Below are 24430 nucleotides of genomic sequence, written 5' to 3'. Positions count from 1 at the left end.
TTGATTTAGCTGTTGATTTATCTGCTCTTATAGCTGCTGATTTAGCTGCTAATTTATCTGTTGATTTAGGTGCTGATTATCTGCTGATTTAACTGTTGATTTATCTGCGGATTTATCTGCTCTTATAGCTGCTGATTTAGCTGTTGATTTAGCTGCTGTTATAGCTGTTGATTTAGCTGTTGATTTAGCTGCTCTTATAGCTGCTGATTTAGCTGTTGATTTATCTGCTGATGTATCTGCTGTTATTGCTGCTGATTTAGGTGCTGATTTAGCTGTTGATTTAGCTGTTGATTTATCTGCTCTTATAGCTGCTGATTTCGCTGCTAATTTATCTGCTGTTACAGCTGCTGATTTAGGTGCTGATTTAGCTGTTGATTTAGCTGTTGATTTATCTGCTCTTATAGCTGCTGATTTCGCTGCTAATTTATCTGCTGTTACAGCTGCTGATTTAGGTGCTGATTTAGCTGTTGATTTAGCTGCTGTTATAGCTGTTGATTTAGCTGTTGATTTATCTGCTGATTTATCTGCTCTTATAGCTACTGATTTAGCTGTTGATTTAGCTTCTGTAATAGCTGTTGATTTAGCTGTTGATTTAGCTGCTGTTATAGCTGCTGATTTAGCTGTTGATTTAGCTTCTGTTATAGCTGCTGATTTAGCTGTTGATTTAGCTTCTGTAATAGCTATTGATTTAGCTGTTGATTTAGCTGCTGTTATAGCTGCTGATTTAGCTGTTGATTTAGCTGCTGTTATAGCTGCTGATTTAGCTGTTGATTTAGCTTCTGTTATAGCTGTTGATTTAGCTGTTGATTTATCTGCTGATGTATCTGCTGTTATTGCTGCTGATTTAGGTGCTGATTTAGCTGTTGATTTAGCTGTTGATTTATCTGCTCTTATAGCTGCTGATTTCGCTGCTAATTTATCTGGTGTTACAGCTGCTGATTTAGGTGCTGATTTAGCTGTTGATTTAGCTGTTGATTTATCTGCTCTTATAGCTGCTGATTTCGCTGCTAATTTATCTGCTGTTACAGCTGCTGATTTAGGTGCTGATTTAGCTGTTGATTTAGCTGCTGTTATAGCTGTTGATTTAGCTGTTGATTTATCTGCTGATTTATCTGCTCTTATAGCTACTGATTTAGCTGTTGATTTAGCTTCTGTAATAGCTGTTGATTTAGCTGTTGATTTAGCTGCTGTTATAGCTGCTGATTTAGCTGTTGATTTAGCTTCTGTTATAGCTGCTGATTTAGCTGTTGATTTAGCTTCTGTAATAGCTGTTGATTTAGCTGTTGATTTAGCTGCTGTTATAGCTGCTGATTTAGCTGTTGATTTAGCTTCTGTTATAGCTGTTGATTTAGCTGTTGATTTATCTGCTGATTTATCTGGTCTTATAGCTGCTGATTTAGCTGTTGATTTAGCTGCTGTTATAGCTGCTGATTTAGCTGTTGATTTAGCTGCTGTTATAGCTGTTGATTTAGCTGTTGATTTAGCTGTTGATTTAGCTTCTTCTGCGCTGATTCTGATCTACATTTCTACAATTCGCTGATGTTAGTTCCCTTATCTGTGAGTCATTTCCCTGGCTGGTTGGTCAGTAGTTCTTAGCCCCATGTGGGCCATGGCCAGGTGTAAAAGCTTGACCTCTCTGTAGGACACCAGAGTGACTTTCATTACGGAACCCTCTGGTTTATCCCCCTTTGAGTTTACTGATGGGATAAAAACAGTGGGTAAAGGGAGTTAATTTAGATTAAAAGGGCACTGTTTTGTCATAATTCAGTGGGATAATGTAGGCTACCTTGTAGTGCTAATCAATGCAGGTAATGTAAATATACAATATCCGTATAAAAACACAGTTATTTGCTCTTGTGTATATTGTTTTACTAAAGATATGAAATAATGATATAATTTCACTCAATTTGTGAAAAGATACACTAAACCTGAGTGTGCTGTTGTTGTTGTTGTTGTTGTTTTATTTTCATTAACGCCGTTATCAGGCTGTCTTCTTGTGCGGTTTGGAAGGCTGACAGGGCCCACTGTGCAACATTACACTGGCGCTGACATGTTTGAAACAAACAAATACGCACACACACTCTCCTCTGTCTCTCTCTCTTTTGCTCTCTCTCTCTCTCTCTCTCTCAGTACAGGACTGAATCACTAGTACAGCACCCCTCGTAGGCTAAGCTAGCTACAACACACCATCTCTCTCTCCAAAGGCCTCTCAATTTCCCAGCATGCTGTGTACCACCTCCCACACCGCTGTTGTCCTCACATTTCCTTTCAAGCCTGGTCACAGTTGTTTTATATTTTCATCTGGCCGCCTGAGGATATTTATCTGCAGGAGTTTAATGTGGCGGTCAACTAACTGAAGCGCTGCTGCTTTGTTTTTCAAACAGTAACAGTTGCAGAGCCAGAAACACCAGCATTAGTCTGGCTAATTACTGCATCCAGCTCCATCTCACAAATGTGCCGGTGAAAACCCAAACCAGTAATGTGTGTAATTATATTGTAATTGCGTGGTAATTATACTTCTAAAGCACACTCACCTCCTCTCAGCCCCAAAGGCAGGTATATTCCATGCTGCCTGTTCCCCAACAGATTAGAGCTGTAGATTTCTCTACCATGGAGAAAATGGATTAAGGACTGTCGCAGTATTCTTCAAGTGTATCTTCTCCTCACTTCAGTTGTACATTTTTGGGGGGTTTTGTTTGTTTTCAGATGCGATTTCACAGAACGGGCACTTAAACATGTACACAATACTGCTGGGGATGGAGGATTTTTTTTCTTCAAGGGACCAGAGGAAATCCATTCCCCAGGTAGCTGAGTGGGACTGAATGTGTGTTTATGATTGAACATATATTTTTCTCTGTGTTAACATTTTTGTCTACATAGGTATTTCTGTGTGAATTAATATTTCTGTACATTTTGAAATGTGTGTGTTTGTGTAACTGCATAAGCACGTCAGGATTTCAGTTAGCCGTAGTAGCCTGCTTTTGTCCAATAAAAATAATTGAAAAGACGAAATTTGTGCTGGCCAATTGTCCGGGAGAAGAAGAAAAAAAATTACATTGCCGAAATACTGCTTTTTAGCCTATTGATTGATAGAAATAACAGTCGATGGAAATACATTTGACTGGTCTTGTTTATCGGTCTATAGGTTAATTTGCATAATTTTGTGGAATTAAATTGGTGTGAGTGTACAGTATATTCATTTTGTATTTTATTTATCACACGCCTACATCAAACAGATACAGAGCCTTTGAGTGGAAAATCTGTCCGACACTGCAAGAGCTGCTGTTGCAGCATCTGGTGGTGCTTTCAAGACAACTGGAAACCTTGAAAAATACGAGGTCAAATCATGAAGTCAGTGACCTTCTGGTCGGAAAGTCAGAGCTCTAGAAAGAGGACCTAGTTCCCGAGTTGGTATTCCGAGTTGGCGACCTTTCAAAACAATTTTTCCCAGTCGGAGCTTGTTTTTCCCAGTTCGCAGTTGTCTTGAATGCACTGAAGTTGGAAGTCTGAGATTCCCGAGTTCCGAGTTTCCAGTTATTGTGAACACAGCATCAAACGGCAACGGAAAGCAGGTTTCGTCAACACTTCACACACCACTTTGCAATAAACTGGAGGCAGTATGCATTTTGAAAACATGTACTTAATTGTTTGAAACCTGAACGTTTTAATACATATCATGAAGCATGTCTTACCTTGCTTCAAAGTAGCCCATTCGACTCATTAGGACTCATTAGGTATCCCTACTGTGGTGCTTCATGAAGACATATGGCCAGAGACTAACACTTGATGTGACTCCCTGCATCCTACTGCCTCTGCTGCTTGTCACCCGCAATCTAACCCAGTCTAATCCCTGCTTTAATTTACTCCAGTCACAAGCCAAGCAGCAACTAACACTGTCCTCAGGGGTCCTCTCACTTGTGCTGCCGGTGACAAGGGATATGCAAAAGCACAGTTCCTCATCGGGCCAGCTGACAGGGAGCAGTTCCGCCGGGGAACACACCTCCTGTCTCCTCCCGCCCCTCAGCCTCTTTTAACGTCACTCACCACAGCACTTTGCCAGTTCTTGGGAGAGCACTTTATTAACATGTTGTTCCGAGGGGCTGTTAGGCCCAGACTGTTTGGCGGTGGATGGAGGACGATGGAGGATGCAGCTATTGATTGCTGATGAGAAATAGACCCACTGGAAAGTATTTTTCTACTTTTTTTCTGTCTTTGCCGAACCTCTTCCACCTTATTTTTCCCAGTCTTCTAATTTCCCCCAGCCAGGCAGGAATAGTACAAGGAGAGAGAGCAGGGACAGCAGAGAAAGAGCAGGGACAGCAGAGGGACAGCAGAGAGAGAGCAGGCAGTCGTTGACGGGCAGAAGTAATTGCTATCAATCTGTCATTAAGCTCCCAGTCTCTCTCTCTCCACAGGCCTGTGCTCAGCTTTGCTTACAAATAAGACACTTAGGAGACGAGTGGAATTCTCTCCCCCAAAGCTGTGATGTATTGGATTTTTTACGGTCTGAGCAGCTCCTCCAAATGCCTTTTCATTCCCTCTCATCCTGAGAACCATTTTCTCTCTGTCCGCTCCACTCTCTCTCTCTCTCTCTCCACTCTCCTCTCCGCCTTTCAGAGTATCATTTGCAATTTAATGCTCACCTGGGGTGAGCCTTGACAATAGACTCCAGCGTGAAATGGTTTCGGCCCTGCCTGCATGCCTAATGAGGTTGATGTTGAGCTATTTAGGTCATTGTCCCTCTACAATATCTACTTAATGCAACTCCATGGGAGTGGATTGTTGGAACGGTTAAAGATTCTATTAAGTCTTTACAAAAGCCATTCCATTCTGCTGTCCACTATATAGTAGCAGGGACACTTCAGCAGTTAGATTTCACCTTGTTGAAAAGGCTGTTGCTACAAAGTGTAGCAAGAAGGTGCAATGTTATATCAGAGGGGAAGACTTTTATATCGTTCCACTTTGAACTAAATAAAGTAGAATCTTCACTATTGTCGAGTATAAAGGCACATTTTGTATTCAGAACGGAAAACTGATGACCGTTTTTGAGAAAATTTTTTCTCCCAAAATATTTGAACAGATATGCTTAGTCTGAAGTTCATATTAATCATCACACAAAATGATGTCACACAACAGACATGGCAACACCGACTATTAATCACAACAGAGCTCATTACAGAACCCATGACAGCTTTTGGAATCAGGAGGGGGAAAAGTTGAAGGGGGGCCCTCTTTGCGTGAGCAGCCCTCTTTGAGTGAGAAGCCCTATTTGAGTGAGAAGCCCTATTTGTGTGAGAAGCCCTCTGAGTGAGAAGCACTTGATTTGAAAACTGTGTTGTTGTGCTTTGTACCAGTCTGTGGGAGTTTTTAAACAAGCCCATATGGTGGTAGCCACCAGCTTTCGAGAAGGCGGGTGGGTTGAGAGGGTTAGCCAGGGCCAGGATTTCACACAGTCAGTATTGAGTGGGATTGAGGAGGCAAGCTCTTAAGCTGTCTTTTCAGGCGCAGCAAAAGCCCTCCATCTGTCCACCCCTAAAACTAGGGGCGAGTTTACTCAGCTCCCTGTTGGCTGATTGGGCCTCCTGAAGCAGAAGTAACAGCATCAATAGTGTAAACCCTTGCTACTTGAGAGTATTACATTTCTTTTCATGCTTGACTTAATCAAAAGTGGGGAAGTGAAATTTACACCTTTTTGATGTTCTTTTTTCCCCGCTGACTAAGAGAGGGCGATCTTAACCCATTTGATCTTCACAAGCGTCCCACTAAATGGCCAAATATGCCAAGCAGACGGAAGCAGACGGTTGGCAGTTGCCAGTTTGCGGCAGGGTCACTGTTGGAGCACTCCATGTGGTGGGGCAAGCACCTCACAGAAGGTTCCAGTCTTCACTGAGCCACGCCAAGATTCTGTCTGTCTGTCTGATGGTGTCCCACTGTCCCTCTTCCACCATCCATGAGGATAAGCCAAAAGCTAACCCAGCCAGTCCCATGCTGACTCTCTATGGTCCACCGGAGAGAGTGTGAGATGTCTGTCCACAGCGGAACATCATGATGAACGCCTGTTAACTGTGGCTTCCTAACAAAAACACACAGACCAGACAGCAACTGCCATCCAAGTACTGTGGCTTCATAACAACACACACACAGCAAACACCAACCACCAACCAGCCAAGTGTCATCATCACTATGATGTTTATATTTGATGGCATTAACATGGGTAGCAGAGTCCATATCTACTCAGTATGCAAATATGCATCACATGGATTGTGCTCTCTGGGTAATGTGAAGATCAGGATTCCTATCAGCAGTAAGTAAATATATAATTATCTGATAGCAACCCTGTTTAGGCTTGAGAGAGAGAGAGAGAGAGAGAGAGAGAGAGAGAGAGAAAAGAAAGAAAGAGATTGACTGGATTTGTGCGAAGAGTAAATGTTTTGACTGCAGTGTAACCTCTCTAAGCTGTACTTGGAGCTACATGGTGGAGACATGCAGACGTGTGGAGGCGATGTGGGGACGTGTGAAGATTGGTCTCGACAGGGATCTGGAGAGCAGTTGTCTGGTAGCATTGCATGGCAAGCGGTGCAAAGTGACAGTTGCTCTAGGAAGCCAGGCTTTATTGAGACTGTGGTAGAGTGTGGTGTCTGTCTGGAGCCTTTAGCCCATCCTAAGCCCAGGCTAAGACCCTGCAGCATCTGACGGTATGGCGGTGGGTGAACTAGGCCCAGGCTCCAGGTCCTACCGGGCCCCGTGGAGCTCTGTTTGCAGCTCTTAATGAAGCCAGAGGCCTGCGACACAGCCTGGTCCTCCGCCTGGCTCTCCACTTGCCAGGCCCTGCCCTTCCTCTCTCCCCAGGACCAGCTTGGATCCAGCCAACACTGCAGCCTTGCAGCCCAGACCGGCAGCTCCATTAGTGCTTGTTTATTTCCCAGATATCCCCAATGCAGCAGCTACCCCCTTCCTTAGTCATCATGTCATGTGAACACCCGCCCCCCCCCCCCCCCCCCCCCCCCGTAAACCGTTGTTGGTTATTCATTTAGGTCCAATTTTCTCACTCGCTCGCTGTTGTAGGCCCCAACATAAAAAAAATCAGTTTGAGATAATTAAATGCTTGTGGCCCTGTGGAAAACAATGTTTTTTTGTGTGTTGAATATAAATTACCATTACTAGCGCCTCCGTTGCAAACGGGAGTGGGGGGTGTTTGGGGGGGGGGTGTTACTTTGTGTCAGTATGAAAAGAAGGGGCCCCAGTCCAGGCAGCCAAAACCCTGCAGAGGAACTTGTCTGGGACCGTGATGTTCCGACAGCTCCACTGTGACAAGATACATAGTTTCCATTCAGCTCCAAGCTGCTTATTGGTTACTATAGTTTCAATAATGCCCAATTGAAGGCGATGCCTAATCTCAACAGAATGGGTTAAAAGGTGCCGATGTCCAGAGCCACAAAACCACATGTTGAGAGTCAAGGGACCAAGCCCCACAAAGCACAGCTCCACCAGCTTTGATGTGGGGCTGGAGATGGAAGAGGGGAGAAGACTACACACTGGCCCCGCGGTTACAAACGCCTAGAAGGACCCGCTGACAATGGCCAACGCTGAAGAGGGGATCAGAGTTCTACAAAAGCATTGCAGAGCGAACCCCAAAATCATGACACCTCTCATATTCCATGATTTACAACTAACTGGCTATTCCACTAACTGTTCCTCTGGACTACTCCTCTTTTTTCTGATGCTCTGTGTTGGGAGTCCTTGATGGGGGAGCGGGTGAAGGAGGGCGGAATAAACAGGCAGGAAGAGAGAGGAGGAGAGAAAAGGAGGAGGAGGTGGGAGGAGGCAGTGGGGCGTGGGCTGAAGGCCGCTGCTGTGTTTAAGGCCTCTCACATCTAGAGCACACTGCTTCTCCTGGAGTGGTCCAGAGCAGAGGGGAGGGGGCCTGGGCCTGGGTCACTCACTGTTTCAATAGACTGCCTCTCAATGCCCACGATGAGTCATTGAATAGCTAATATTGTTCAGCATATCCCAGGGATTAGATCTTATTGGTGCAACAAATACGCAGTACTGCAATGTTTATTTTTAATTTCTCTTTGTTGTGGTCTCTAATTGGTGCTCAGTGTGGAAACTTGTGGAGCGTTCATTAGCTCTGGTAACCACAAGTGAGTCATGAGGATATGATTAGCCCAAAAAGGCTATTTTGGAAATATTAAATATATCTTTAGATGGCCTGCTTTGGCATGATGCCATGCTGCTGCTAACTTTGTGATTAATTTACATAATTTCACCTAATCTACAAAGCTATTTTTGACATCACATTCTGAACAAAATTAACGAACACATTTGAGATATAAGTTATTTTCTGACTCACTACTATACAAACACATTGATTGTCTGATTATTTCTATGGAGCACCAGATGATGTGAGAAGTCATTGGCGATGCGTCTGTTCATGATGTTTAGCAATGATGGCCATCTCATCAGCATATGCACATACTGTATGTTTACACGCCCTCTCATGTATTAGGGGACTATATCACATCTACATCGCCCATAAAAAAAAAAATCTGATTAATCTCTCACTCTCCCGTCCATACAATATTACTATGGCCCCCCCCCCATTGTGCCGGTTTATGGCAGATTTTAAATCAATTAAGTATGTAATTTGTAACAACTGCTCAGACTGGTTCAGGCCTAAACAATGGCAGTGGGATAACTGTCCTTTAGTGAAGCATCAATGAGCTTACAATGTGCTGAATTAGCTGGCATATTAATGACCAGCAGCAATACCCTTCCATTCTCCTCACTCAAATCTTGTTATGCAAATGGTTCATGAATCGTAGTTCAAAGCAGGTCCTTTTAAGTAAGTCCTACAGAGCCCTACACCCCACCCACAGGACCCTACACCCCACCCACAGTCAGCACACTGGGGCCCTGCCATCTCTCTCTCTCTCTCTCTCTCTCTCGCTCTCGCTCTCGCTCTCGCTCTCGCTCTCTCTCTCTCTCAACATTATCCAGTTAGCATTCACCTCTGCTGGTTACTGGCATGGTTGGGCCAGGGTGGGTAGGGGGGCAGGAGAAGGGCGGTGGGAGGGGTTAATCCCACCAATTGTGACAGTGTGTTCCAAATGTGGTGTTCAGCAGGGGGGAAAGCAGGACCCATCCAAGTTCATGCCCCAGCTTGAAAGAGAAAGAAAGACTACTGGGTTCTGAGTTTGGAGGGATGGAAATAATCCCTTCAGAATTTAGTTAAAGGGATGCTGGTCTTTTGTGTTGGCCAAGACAAATTTAAAAGGCGATGTCATAATGGTTGGATTGAAATGATACATTTTGAACACAATAGATGTGGCTTCTTTCCATGGACAACTTAAAACCCCTTTGTCCCCATTATTGGGAAAGTTGTTTGGATATATGCATACACTCTGAATTAGAATAAAATGTTGTAAGACAACCTTTTATAAAATATTGAACATGATCAAATGCATTGTGCTCTCCCGAATGATGTCACTGTTGGGTGGGTGCAGAAAAACCTTCTGGTAATTATTAGTGATCTCACTGAGTTTAACATAATTCATCTTCCATAAACCAAGAACAGATGGTTTAGGGTTCTGGTTAATCATTACTATGCGGTTACCATGTACAACACTACTGTACACACTTTTTTAGCTGCAGCCTATGACCCTGTTTTTGTCAGGCAACATTTTCCGTATGATTTATGATTTTATTAGGACCCCCATTGAGGTGAGGTTGGATGGGAGCATTGCTGCACAGCTATTTTCAGGTCTCTCCAGAGATGTTCGATAGTGTTCAAGTCCGGGCTCTGGCTGGGCCACTCAAGGACATTCAGAGACTTGTCCCGAAGCCACTCCTGCGTTGTCTTGGCTGTGTGCTTAGGGTCATTATCCTGTTGGAAGGTGAACCTTCGCCACCAGTCTGAGGTCCTGAGCACTCTGGAGCAGGTTTTCATCAAGGATCTCTCTGTACTTTTCTCTGTTCATCTTTGCCTCAATACTCACTAGTTTCCTAGTCCCTGCCGATGAAAATCACCCCCACAGCATAATACTGCCACCACCATGCTCCACCGTAGGGATGGTGCCAGGTTTCCTCCAGACGTGATGCTTGGCATTCAGGCCAAAGAGTTCAATCTTGGTTTCATCAGACCAGAGAATCTTATTTCTCATGGCCTGAGAGTCATTTAGGTACCTTTTGGCAAACTCCAAGCGGGCTGTCATGTGCCTTTTACTGAGGAGTGGCTTCCATCTGGCCTCTATACCATAAAGGCCTGATTGGTGGAGTGCTGCAGAGATGGTTGTCCTTCTGGAAGGTTCTCTCATCTCTACAGTGGAACTCTTCGAGCTCTGTCAGAGTGACTATTGGGTTCTTGGTCACCTCCCTGGCCAAGGCCCTTCTCCCCCGATTGCTCAGTTTGGCTGGGCGGCCAGCTCTAGGAAGAGTCTTCGTGGTTCCAAACTTCTTCCATTTAAGAATGCTGCCGACATTTTTTGGTACACTTCCCCAGATCTGTACCTTGACACAATCTTGTCTCTACAGACAAGAGCTTCGACCTCATGGCTTGGTTTTTGCTCTGACATGCACTGTCAACTGTGGAACCTTATATAGACAGGTGTGTGCCTTTACAAATCATGTCCAAGCAATTGAATTTACCACAGGTGGACTCCAAGTTGTAGAAACATCTCAAGGATGATCAATGGAAACAGGATGCACCTGAGCTCAATTTCGAGTCTCATAGCAAAGGGTCTTATGTATTTCTGTTTTTCAAGTTTAATAAATTAGCAAACATTTCTAAAAACCAGTTTTCACTTTGTCATTATGGGGTATTGTGTGTAGATTGTTGAGGATTTATGTTTATTTAATCCATTGTAAAATAATGCCGTAAAGTAACAAAATGTGAAAAGTCAAGGGGTCTGAATACTTTCCTAAGGCACTGTCTGGGGTCTGACACATAACGAAAACGACATTATAGACAAAAATGATTTACAATTTAAATACATTTAAAAACATTAACATAGACATTACAGACTTATGTAAAACATTTAGTATTTTAGTTTACAACAAATAATAATGTATTTTAATAACATCAACATTAAAACTACAAGTTGTTATTACACTATTTGCAGTGCGACTTCCACAGTAACACATGTGGCATCAGCCTCAGTGTGGCACTCCTTATCACTCAGGCATTATGTTAGACCAACATTAGACATGCTACAGCAAAAACACTTAAATAAACTGAAACAAATGTTCCGCTTGGCCCTCACCACTAAAAGCCCTCTTCTATTCAGGTGAAACGATCGTGTCTTTAAAATGCCTTCTACCCTTATGTTTGTTTTCTTTAACCGCTTTCATTTACTTTGTTCATGACATCTGTGATATACATGTTGAATATGGGACTAAATATGCTCACAGGGTGGGACTCAAAGGCTCCATTGTGCCTGTGTCTGTACTGTGTACCTGTAGCTCTCTCCCATTCCCATTTGGAGGTGAAAGTACAAGCTCTCTAAGTACTTTAATATCCCACATAAATAACACAATCATTTATCATGGGCAGCAGCCTTCATGTAGCAACAGCCTCTCTTTACACTTCTTTACAATTCCTGACATCACGTGTTTGCTTGGCATTTCCCAAAAACTGTTGCCTGTATGTCCAGAGGCTTAAAGCACATTTATCCACAAAGTTCACTATTCAACACATTGTTCACCTTCCCAGGGAGTTTCCAATTAAATACAAAGCCTTAATTTATGAATCTAACTCCTCTCTGAGCACACATGATACCCATTTGAGAGGTATTATTTGTTGTTGTGGGATTTCTCATGGACTCGTTGGGACCCGGCCAAGGAAGGGTTCTGCAAGGCGGGGTGGGACAACAAAGGCCTGGGACTAACAGTATGGTGCAGTCAGAATGCTGATCTGGAGCATCCCATGGCATCACAGTGCAAGGGCACAGCCTCTAGTAAAGGATATTGTTGAGTTGGGCAGGAAGTTCAGTCAATGCCTGTAGGTGAGATAATTAAGACGAAAGTCACTCAATATGGATATGAGCATTTATTTAAAAATATATTGGATTATAAAAAAAAACTGAATTTATAACTAGACTGCTGTTGCTACTAAATTTGGTCAGTGTAAGTGCCGATTTAACTTTACATATAATGAAGCATTTTAACGGTGTACGGGTTTAACACTTCCAGCTATGGTTCCACTATCCTTCACCCCTCTATTTCTCTCTTTCCATCCCTCCCTGCCTCCCCCTCTCCATCCATCCCTCCCTCCCTCTCTCCAGTAGGGTGCTGGATGCTGCATGGTCTTGCTGTGAATTTCCCTTTCTTACGTTGCTCATAATGGCCGTGTGAAGTCCCTAAGAGGGACTGTTCCCCTGGGTGACAGATTCCCCCTGTCTGTCCGTGAATTTACCCCTGTGATAATTTGTCTTTGTGCTGACGGGCTCCGTAGCTCCACGCGACGACATGGAGGCAATGGACGAAGGGAGAGGCGGGGGGTGGGGGCCCATCCCCATCACCTGCCATCTCTGTGGCCCTCTTGACATCCCGGAGCCCCCCCTCAGTCGTTCCCCTCCCCTCCCAGGCCCCCATTCTCCTGCCCACTACTTTCATCTCTCTCTCCAGCAGGAGCTGTCTCCTCACTCGCAGCGTAACCAAATAATGGAGCTTGTCACAGGCCTTGTTCTTAGTTTTTTTTCAGTCTAAGAAAAATGCAAAGACTCCATTGTAGTCATTAATTTTCCCATCCTTTTTCCCTGGGCCTGTAGGCTGGGGTTTGACCCATTTCAAAAGGAGGACTGGCATGGAGGATGAATTCCTTTTTTGCTTTTCAAGAAAGTGAATTCTTGATGTCACACTTTTGTTTTGTTGTGTGTGTCAGTGTGTCAGTGTGAGAGAGTGTGTTTGTGTGCGTGTGTGTGCGTGTGCAAGTGCATTTGTGAATGTTTGAGGGTGTGTGTGTGTGTGTCCGCGTACACATGTAGCTGTCTATACATGTTTGTCTGTTGTGTTAGTGAATTTGTGAATGCATTCACTGTTCCAATATTTTGCTCATGCAGTGTGCTTCTGTTTATGACTGTCTGTTTGTGTTTATTGATGAGTGCGTCCTGAGCGAGCGTGAGGCTTCCAGGTGAATCTCATCAGATAAAGTCTCAGGGAGCTCATCAATCACCAGGCCCTGACAGCCATTTTTCCTGTTACAGATGTGAACATGCTTAATTATTTGTAGTGTAATTAGTTCATGAAATGTCAACGCGGCCTGGCAGTGCAGGGCAGGGCCCTGTGACAGGGAGGGAGCGTTAGGAGCAAGTGTCAGTGAGAGCAGAGGGGGGGGGGTAGCTGGGGTAGAGGGCAGGAGAGGGCTGGGGGTAGCTGGGGTAGAGGGCTGGAGAGGGCTGGGGGTAGCTGGGTTAGAGGGCAGGAGAGGGCTGGGGGTAGCTGGGGTAGAGGGCAGGAGAGGGCTGGGGGTAGCTGGGGTAGAGGGCAGGAGAGGGCTGGGGGTACCTGGGGTAGAGGGCAGGAGAGGGCTGGGGGTAGCTGGGGTAGAGGGCTGGAGAGGGCTGGGGGTAGCTGGGGTAGAGGGCAGGAGAGGGCTGGGGGTAGCTGGGGTAGAGCCCAGCAGAGGGCTGGGGGTAGCTGGGGTAGAGCCCAGCAGAGGGCTGGGGGTAGCTGGGGTAGAGCCCAGCAGAGAGCTGGGGGTAGCTGGGGTAGAGGGCAGGAGAGGGCTGGGGGTAGCTCCAGGGTGTCTGGAGGTCCTCTGGACCTGCTGAAAGAACAGGAATATGCCTGACTGATAGCTAGCACAGTGGGAAACATCTTGTTTATGCTAGTAGTAAAATGGCTACTGTGTTTCTCATTAGGTCTACCCCTCTGTTCTTGTATGGATGCTGATTTCATTGAGAAGCACCATACATTGACCACAATATAGGTGAACTTTCTGCAACCATGCTAAATCTACTAGTTTGATAGGATTTATGGTTATTTCTCAGTTTTCCACATGCATTTCTGATGAGTTGAATTATGTGTTTTGATGACAAATTGACTGGGATTTCAGCCTGTGTATTGGGAGCCATCATCTCAGTGTCTTCATTCAATGTCTGGTGTAACACGACAGCTCTGAATAGCCTGAACAGGCCTGCACAGGACGCCGCACAGTGCTTGTTATTCCGCGCCAGACTCTGCTATGATATTGTGTTGGAGGCTTGTAGAAACAAACCGTTCGGCCCTGATTGAGGAAACTCATCAATGGTTTTAAAAGAGACAAAAAGGAAGCCCATGCTGTTTGGCTGTGGCAACCTTTGTACTCCTTTCAAATTCAGCTGTTATCTGGAATGTACCAGCTGTCCTTGCAACACAAAAACTGCTGCCTTTTCCAAACATGATCCGGGTGTTTTGCTGTGTGGAATGGGGATTGGGTGGACTAGGTGAGCAGGGGCCACGGGCCCTTGGTGTATGTCTAGCGGGACCCCCAGGAGGGCTCTGATGGACAAGACTGAAGGGGAGGAAAGCAGCAGTCTAAGACTGGAGGCTGGTGGTCTGCGACTGGGCATGGTACTGGAGGGTGTGTGTGTGTATGTGTGTGTGTGTGTGTGTGTGTGTGTGTGTGTGTGTGTGTGTGTGTGTGTGTGTGTGTGTGTGTGTGTGTGTGTGTGTGTGTGTGTGTGTGTGTGTGTGTGTGTGTGTGTGTGTGTGTGTGTGTGTGTGTGTGTGTGTGTGTGTGTGTGCGCACGTGTGTGCATGCGTGTGTGCATGAATCAGACATCAATAGACATTGGAGGTAGTCACAAAAAGAAACACACACTCGCGCCCTCAATCACACATACACACTGTACTATGGAGCATGTCAAGTACAAACACAGACCAAAGCTAACCCTCCCATAACACCTGATAACCTAAGACTATGATAGATGATAGGAGGGACTTTGAAGTTCCTTCGTGCTTATCTAAATACAGCCTGTAGAAATGCCTTTTGAGACACAAGCCCCTTTTCGCAGCACAGTCAATAACACACACCTGAACTTCCACAACGGACTACTGTATGTCAATATGTCCCCCCGATCACTGGAAACATGGGGCTGCTAGTTCATTGTTTAACTCTGCACTTGTATTTTTGAATGGAAGGGTGCATTCATGCACACATGCTTGGTCTGTGTGTGTGTGTGTGTGTGTATATATATTTTATTATGAGATTGTATACTCAACAAAAATATAAACGCAACATGCAACAATTTCAGTTACAGTTCAAATTCATTAGGCCCTAATCTATGGATTTCACATGACTGGGAATACAGATATGCTGTTAGTCACAGATACCTTTTTAAAAAAGATAGGGGCGTGGATCAAAAAACCAGTCAGTATCTGGTGTGATCACCATTTGCCTCATGCAGCGCGACACATCTCCTTCGCATAGAGTTGATCAGGCTGTTGATTGTGGCCTGTGGAATGTTGACCCACTCCTCTTTAATGGCTGTGCGATGTTGCTGTATATTGGCGTGAATTGGAACACGCTGTAGTACACTTTGATCCAGAGCACACCAAACATGCTCAATGGTGACATGTCTGGTGAGTATGCAGGCCATGGAAGAACTGTGACATTTTCAGATTCCAGGAATTGTGTACAGATCCTTGAGACATGGGACTGTGGATTATCATGCTGAAACATGAGGTGATGGGGGCGGATGAACGGCACGACAATGGGCCTCAGGATCTCGTCACGGTATCTCTGTGCATTCAAATTGCCATTGATAATATGCAATTGTGTTCATAGTCCGTAGCTTATGCCTACCCATACCATAACCCCACTGTCACCATGGGCCACTCTGTTCACAATGTTGACATCAGCAAACCGCTCGCCCACAGGACGCCATCTGCCCTGTACAGTTGAAACCGGGATTCATCTGTGAAGAGCACACTTCTCCAGTGTGCCAGTGGCCACCGAAGGTGAGCATTTGCCCACTGCAGTCGGTTACGAAGCCAAACTGCAGTCAGGCCAAGACCCTGGTGAGGACGACGAGCACGCAGGTGAGCTTCCCTGAGATTTGGAGATCCTGGGCATACGTGGTTACACATGGTCTGCGGTTGTGAGGCCAGTTGGACGTACTGCCAAATTCTCAAAAACGACGTTGGAGGCGGCTTATGGTAGAGAAATTAACATTACATTCTCTGGAAACATTCCTGCAGTCAGCATGCCAATTGCAAGCTCCCTCACAACTTGAGACATCGGTGGCACTGGGTTGTGTGACAAAACGACACATTTTTGAGTGGCCTTTTAATGTCCCCGACACAAGGTGCACCTGTGTAATGATCCTGCTGTTTAAGCTTCTTGATATGCCACACCTGTCAGGTGGATGGAATTATCTTGGCAAAGGAGAAATGCTCACTAAAAAGAATATATACAAATATTTGCACAAGATTTGAGAGAAATAAGCTTTTTGTGCATATGGAACATTTCTAGGATCTTTTATTTCAGTGCATGAAACATGAGACCAACACTTTACATAGGCTATGTGTGTAGAGTTGCTGCTTCAGAGTGCTGTACAGTACGTCCTTTGACTGTTTGTATATCCATGTTTGTTCTCAGTTCATTTGGTGTCTTTATCTTGCATAGGTTCAGTGTTGATCCTCTTGGTCTGAAGCTGTGTGGTCTGTAGAGGCCTCAGGTTGCAGGGCCCAGCCTCAGCTGCCTCACTAAACCACTTAACTCAACTAATGAATTAGCCTATTAATCAGAGCAGGACCCTCTCCTGATCCTAAGTACTTGTGTATACTAGGAGAATGACACTTTGACCTCTATCCCTGAGGGGCTATTTCAACCATCCTCACACCGGAACATTAAATAAATACAATTTCAGCAGCATATTAATTCCACACATGCCCCATCCATAAGTAATTAGTTATGCTTACTGTATAGTTGTGGTGTACCGCGGGTACAGTGTGTGTGTGTGTGTGTGTTTGTGTGTGTGTTTTAATCCATTTAAACCAAGTCCAATCTAGCCCTTTTCCTCTCAATCTAGTCTGCCTGCCTTATCTGTAGCTGCTGGCCACAACAATCATCTGAGGTTGAGTGAAATGAGTGAAAATAATGTGGAAATATCAAGAGCATCTTTTTCTGCTTCCCCATTTATTCCCTCCACTTCCATTGAGCTTTATCACACCCAACACATCTCAACACATCCCCTTCCTCTTTTATTTTTACTCAGATTTTATTTATGCCCACTCCAACTTTTCAATTTCTGACAGATTGAAGTACCCCTATTTAACCGGTTTATTCATCAGTGCCTGCAGGGACAGGGACAGGCAGAGACTGCTGTTCCACCGTTCCAGTCAATAAAAATGAGAGAGAGCGAGAGCTTCTCTTCTCTTCCTAGGCAGGCACCTCTTCTTCCCTCTTCCCCCCTTCCCTTTGTGTGCAAAGTGGCAGCCGTGAATTTAATCGAGGGAGAATGTTGTGATTACTTAATGGTTTCCCAGGCAGCCGTGGACTGGGAGAATTAAATTCTGCATCTGCTTTCCAAGGCGTTAATCTCCTCTCCTCACATTCCGCCTGTTATGATGTGCACACAGGAGATAATGTTTAAACCGACTAAAGCAGAGTAAACCAGCGCAGGCTGTTATTGGCTTTATAATTACATAATTAACTTTTTGTCTATAATCGTTACGGAGGTAATGGCGCTGCTAAAACAGGGGGCCTCTGCCGAGCGAGAGGAAGCCAAATAAAAAATCCATAGAATGCCTTTAAGAGTCTATGAGGATGAATCACAGGGAAGAGAGAGAGAGAGAGAGAGAGAGAGAGAGAGAGACAGAGAAGAGAGAGAAAAGAGAGAGAAGAGAAGAGAGATAGAAGAGAAGAGAGAGAGAGAAAGAGAGAAAGAGAGAGAGAGAGATGGGTAAGGAGGAGAGAGAGATATGGGTAAGGAGGAGAGAGAGAGAGATGGGTAAGGAGGAGAGAGAGAGAGATTGGTAAGGAGGAGAGAGCGAGAGAGATGGGTAAGGAGGAGAGAGAGAGAGAGAGAGATAGGTACGGAGAAGGAGAGAGTTGGTTAAGGAGGAGAGAGAGAGAGAGAGATAGGTACAGAGAAGAGAGAGAGATGGTTAAGGAGGAGAGAGAGAGATGGGTAAGGAGGAGAAGAGAGAGAGATGGATAAGGAGGAGAGAGAGAGAGATAGGTAAGGAGGAGAAGAGAGAGAGATGGGTAAGGAGGAGAGAGAGAGAGAGAGAGAGATAGGTACGGAGAAGGAGAGAGTTGGTTAAGGAGGAGAGAGAGAGAGAGATAGGTACAGAGAAGAGAGAGAGATGGTTAAGGAGGAGAGAGAGAGATGGGTAAGGAGGAGAAGAGAGAGAGATGGATAAGGAGGAGAGAGAGAGAGATAGGTAAGGAGGAGAAGAGAGAGAGATGGGTAAGGAGGAGAGAGAGAGAGATATGGGTAAGGAGGAGAAGAGAGAGAGATGGATAAGGAGGAGAGAGAGAGAGATGGGTAAGGAGGAGAGAGAGAGATATGGGCAAGGAGAAGAGAGACAGGTGTCTTTTTTATTTTATTTTCCTTTTTCTCCCTCCTTATTCCCTCCCTTTTTGAGCGGTAAATGAATGTGATTTGAAGCCAGGCAGTCAGTGTGGCCAGCAGGCAGGCAGAGCGTGTGTTATCTGAGTGAGAGGAGGCTCAGCAGCTGGCCAGAGCAGCAGGAGGAGTATTGGGTTCTGCCAGGTGCATGGCAGTAGAGGAAGCCAAACACAGCCGTAAATTACACCTGCCCTCCCAACACAACCAACACCGCTCTATTGTAGTGTGATTGAGGCGATTGACCCAACCCACCCGCCAGCTCCAAATGAATTCCATTTCCCACACAGCCAGGTCCCCCTCCTTCCTCCTTATTTCGAATTTACATTGTGATCATATATGTCTGAAAAATGATATCGTAAAAAAGATGAATGTACTAATTACCACTTCCTCTTATCTCTGCCTCCCCCAGCGTCTCACTGCCTCTGGACTGCTGCCCCGCACCATGTAAGTATGTCACTTATTTCATCATGACAGGCGTAATGTATTCACAAAAGTGCTGCCATAAATATAGGCGTTCAGGTTGGCCACCTCACACCCCAGACCGAGGGCCTCGCAGCACAGCGGTTCAGTTGCGTCCATGCCGGCTCAAATGAATGGAGAATTGACAAACATTTCCCGGGCCAAATTACCCCTGGTGTCACTGTGAAATTAGGTTCTTGACCCGGCCTCTGATGCATGCTTATATTTCTACATATTTTCCCCATTGATTTTCATGCATGGCGACTCACCATCCCCGCGCGGCAGTGAGCTTATGGGCCTAGGAGAGAGGGGGTTAGGAGTATTTTAATACACCTGTGAAATGAGTCTGTACTTGGCATGAATATGCTAAAGTAGAGCTGTCACAGCACTCAGAGTGATATCCCTACACCTTTCACCGACCACTGAGAGAGAGGCAGGAAGAGGGATAACTGACTTTCACCTATGAGGGATCGGGGACCATATGGGCTAACGCTCATTCCTGCCACTGGCAGTTAACAAATAGGCTTATTAACAGTTCAGAGGGGAAGGACATCAGCAAGGTTATGCAACTCTACTTTCCATCCCATTTAGAATAGAATAGAGGAGAGATATGGAATGAGATTCTGCTTGTATTGTGTTCCGCTTACAGCACTAGGACTATTCTGATTGGTCAAGCTTTCTCTCTAATGTCTAGTCATTCAGGGTGATGGCCCTACTGCAATGTTATGAGTCTCATCACCTTGGTTTGAACTTGAAGTATGACTGTGAATGTCAGTTTTTTCATGATTTAACCAACATCATATCTGTGACTACCGTGGCCAGTATACATGGCAGAAGGGGTTAGAAGATGGCTTATGTATGCTCCTCAATCATTTCAAAGGCCTCAGTATTTGAGAAAGTATATGTGACTGTCTTGCCCAATGCAATTGGGTTTGGAATGAGTTTTTGTGTTTATCTTGTGTTGTAATAGGATGTGCTTCTGCCATGTCTTGGTGGGTGTCTCTGGTGATCTGTATGGCCCATTGACACTGGGCCAGCAGTAAAGTGTCTGTGGTGTGAGAACTGACCTTGTGACTTCTACTCCGACCCCAATAACCTCCCCTCTGTGCCCAGCATGGTCAATGGTCAATCATATAATGCTAACGATGCTAAAACTAGCACTAGCCCTAACCTCAACCTTTTTGATTCCAAAGGCTCCCAAGCCCAGCTCATTGGCACTAACCCACATTATGACTAATCTCCCAAGAGCAGCAACATATTTATGTCTGTTGGGTACAAAAACATAGTGAAAACAAGATGGTAAAGAATATATATATATATATATATATATATATTTTACAGTAGCCTAATTGACGCTAAGTCATTTCCTCTTGACAGATTTTTTCAATTTTATGGCCAGAACTGTTGTACTGTATTTATCATTTCCTGCCAGTTCTTGACACCATTTACCAGAATGCAGCAGCCACTACTCTTAAACCAACCTTTGGGTGCCACCTACCATAGCGCCCTTTGCTTTATCACAGGTGACAGTTTTAATACGCATCACTGCATCCTGTATCAAAAGGTTGTCTGGTCCTCATTAAAGTCCTGTAGATCACTTCACTATTCCTTTTTTGTTTAAAAAGCTCTACTACCCAAGCTTCTGACTTATCTAACTTTGTTGTTAAAGTATAAAAACACGAGATATCAAACCAGTTCAGAGGGTTGGTTAACTCTTGAGGTTCCTCAGGTCTCCACCAAATGAGGTAAATCCCTTTTAGTTTTAATGTGCCTCACTGCTGGAACAATTGACTAAACTCTTTACTACTAGACGTTCTGGTGCCGATCTGGCCTTTTAAAGTATTGTTTTTCTGACATGTTGTGCTGTATTTTTATATTTATTTTATACAATGGGTGGGTCTAATCCTGAATGCTGATTGGTTAAAACCGCATTAAAGCCAGTGTATTGTATTTGATTGTTGTGTTACTGTGATCAGGGCACCCTTGTGAATGAAACCCTTGTCTCAATGGGTTTCCCTTGAATAAACAATGAATAAATACAAAATAAAAACAATAATTTAAAAAAAGCACTATTGACTATTTATTGCTATTTCATGCCCTGAACTGAATTGACTTATTTCCTTATCCTGAATAAAGTGTAAATTTTTTCCACACTTTAAACTGAAAGTGAGTACGGTTTGGCATGATAAACAAGCCCTTTTCTTAGAAACGCTGCACTTTGCATGTAGACCCATTACCCTTTTCTGTCACTTTTGTCATTTGTTTTAAGTTGAGTATTTTTGAGACACAAAGGTACTAGCTATCTCTCTCTGGCTATAAAAGCTTGTGTGAAACGTTTTGCTTAACCTGCTGACACAAAGGAAACACTTAACCCTTCCCCTTTCATCTTCAGTCTACTGAGGCTCGGACTACCTTTCCATTTGAAATCCATAATGACGGATGCCAATGACCAAAGGTAACAGCAGGAGGGGAACGTACACAATATAAACACCAAGGGTTCACAGGTACATACAGTATACATACACGTGTCTGGGTATGTCTACGTGCATGTGTGTGTCTTAGCATATGTGTGTGTGAGTGTGCATTCCTGTGTATATGTGGCTTTGACATTGAGGCATCTCTCCATTAACTTCCAAATTCCAGGAACCCCAGTTCCAGACCTGTTGAAAGAGCACCAGTGGCCTTTGGTGGGGGTGGTGGTAGAAGGGGTCCACACTAACGCAGAGTTGGGCCTGCCCTGGGGGCTTGGTTCTGGGTTACTGAGCCACTGAGCCTTCCCTCCCTTGGTAAATGAAGGCCTAGAGGGCATGCGGCCAGCGGGCCACCTGGCCAGGGAAGGAGCGGGACAGGGGAGCAGTGGTGATTAATGCCCTGTGTTTAGGGTGCCGTCATCGGGAGGGAGACGGACGAGGGCTCAGCATGATGGATGAGGGCTGGACCAGGGGCTGATAAGACATGGCCCATGAATCTGTTCTACATCATGGGCTCCTTTGATCACTGACAGAAGTTCAGAGATGGCCTGTGCATCTGTCCAAACAAACAAAAACCCTCCCCCCCCCCCCCCCCCGCCACTGGCTCTCAGGTTAACACTCAGTCACCTACTATGGAAGGAGGTAAGGGAGGGAGGGGGAGAGGGAGGGAGAGAGAGAGAGAAAGAGGGAGGGGGAGAGAGAGAGAGAGAGAGAGAGAGACAGAGAAAGCGACTGAGCGACAGAGAAAGAGACATACCCATACACCCGCAAGGCCTGATTTGGAGCATGTGAACCGTGGCGTTGTGGTTTAAAGCCCCCCAAAAGGATCCCTCTCCTCTGCAATGACAGATTCAGCAGATAAGAGATGATCCATGAAAGCTGATCGGTGTGCTGACAGCGGGAGAGGGGCCTTGGCCCCGGCCGATGGACTGGGTGTATTACTGGTGGCAGACGCAGCTGTCAGGGCCAAACGGCCAGGACCTCTATCCACTCTATGCCATACCACCACACTGACGTCACACTGAGGCCTCTCTGAGTCACTGTACCCTGCTCTGCTACTGTTCCTGCACTGCTTCCTCAAGTCACTGGACACAACACTGTTTGCATGCCAGCAACTTAGCCATTCCCTATTAAAGCCACGCACTTCCTTCATTTTGATCTGGTGACATTGTCTGACAGGTGTTGAAGTGGACTGATCTCAGCAACTCTGTAACTTATTGATGGGAGCCAGGGAATGTTGGGGTTTGAAGTGAAGGAATGTGATTTGATTTATGGCACTAGGAACATATGAATTGGATTCATCAAATGCAATGAGTAAGCAATGAGTAAAACCCACATCATGGAAAGCCTTTGTGTTGGTCTCTAGCCAGACAGACGGACGGACGGACATACAGACAGTACACACAGTATGTGGAATAGGATCCAGTGAGTAGAACAGCAGACTTTCATGTAGTGCCCCCACTGAACACACGTCCACACAGAACTAATTCCATATCCTCATATCCTCCAAAGAAATTACCCCACATACCAAGAGAGGAAAAGAAAAACGAGTGTGGAAAATCCCCTTAAGGAAATGAAAGGCAATAATAAGCTATTTAATTTATACTTGAAATGATTTTTTGCTCAACAGATACAGTCTGTGTCCTTATTGCTATTTAAATGATTTCTCTAACCAAATTATATTAATCAATTTTCAGAGAAAAATGTCCACATTCTCATATTAAACTAAGTGGGGACCATCTTTTAACTTCATACAGTCCACATGCTAAATTAGAGAACTAAAGGGTTCCTCCTTTTATTTCAGATTCTATTTCACACCATTATCTCCTTAATGGTTATCCTCTATATTTAAATATGGAATTATTTTACATATATGTGGTTTTAAGTGTCATCCACACTACATAAGCCTGTGATTAAAATAGTTTGTGTTTTTAAATTCGAACAAAGGTATAATGGCTGCTTTATAAGAAGCATTAAAACTACATTAAATTAATTTGGATCCGTCCAATTAAGTCTGTCCTTGTCTCATTTGGTCTTGAAGATGGTGTTTGTCTGCTCTGGTGCTGTCTTTGGCTCATCTCTCTCTCTCTCTCTCTCTCTCTCTCTCTCTCTCTCTCTCTCTCTCTCTCTCTCTCTCTCTCTCTCCTCTCTCCTCTCTCTCTCTCTCTCTCTCTCTCTCTCTCTCTCTCTCTCTCTCTCTCTCTCCCAGCCCTACATTAAAGCCAGGTTGAACACATTAAAAGATGGGTGACCTTTTAATGAAAATGTCAGTGTTACTGTAGTGGGGAGAGGCTAAGCAGTGTGTTTCAGACACTAACCACGGTCTCCATGACACCTGAGCCTTCTGCAGACTTTGTTACATAGTCCATGATAGCTCATGAAGTCTCTGTTTCCGTCTGCCTCCATCTCTCTCTCTCTCTCTCTCTCTAGCTCTCTGACCTCGCGGCAACAGTATTTGAGACCTTGTCAGACCTATGTCCACTTTCATGGCATGTTTTTTGTCGATGACTACTAGCCCTGTGACTCTCTGAAGCAGGTGCCACACTGCCACAAACACAACGTTTATCTCTACCTACCTCTCCATTTTGTCATCTTTTGTCTCCTGGCTGGTGTATTTTTAGCAGTGTGTGGCAGTAGCAAGGCATCAAGGCGAAGGTGTACTTTAAGAAACCTGACAACCTGACGTCTGGCTCTATTTGATGCGTTGCAGATCAAAGCCTACTGTGGCCGCTGCTAATTTGAAGTCCACTGTAGTGATTATGGCTCTGCATGATTACCCCACAATGGCACTGCTATTAATCACATCACTCCGTTTCTTCTCATTTGATTTGACTAGATGATGTCCCCCTTTTCATACCTCTCTCTCTCTCTCTCTCATCATTTGTAAGCATTAACTCTCTCTCTCTCTGCAGTCAGCACGTCCCCAATAAAACTGTCAAGTGT

This window comes from Salmo salar, chromosome 11 (genome assembly GCF_965601325.2).
Source record: "Salmo salar chromosome 11, fSalSal1, whole genome shotgun sequence".
Classification (NCBI taxonomy): Eukaryota; Metazoa; Chordata; class Actinopteri; order Salmoniformes; family Salmonidae; genus Salmo; species Salmo salar.
This window is presented reverse-complemented; position numbering follows the sequence as displayed.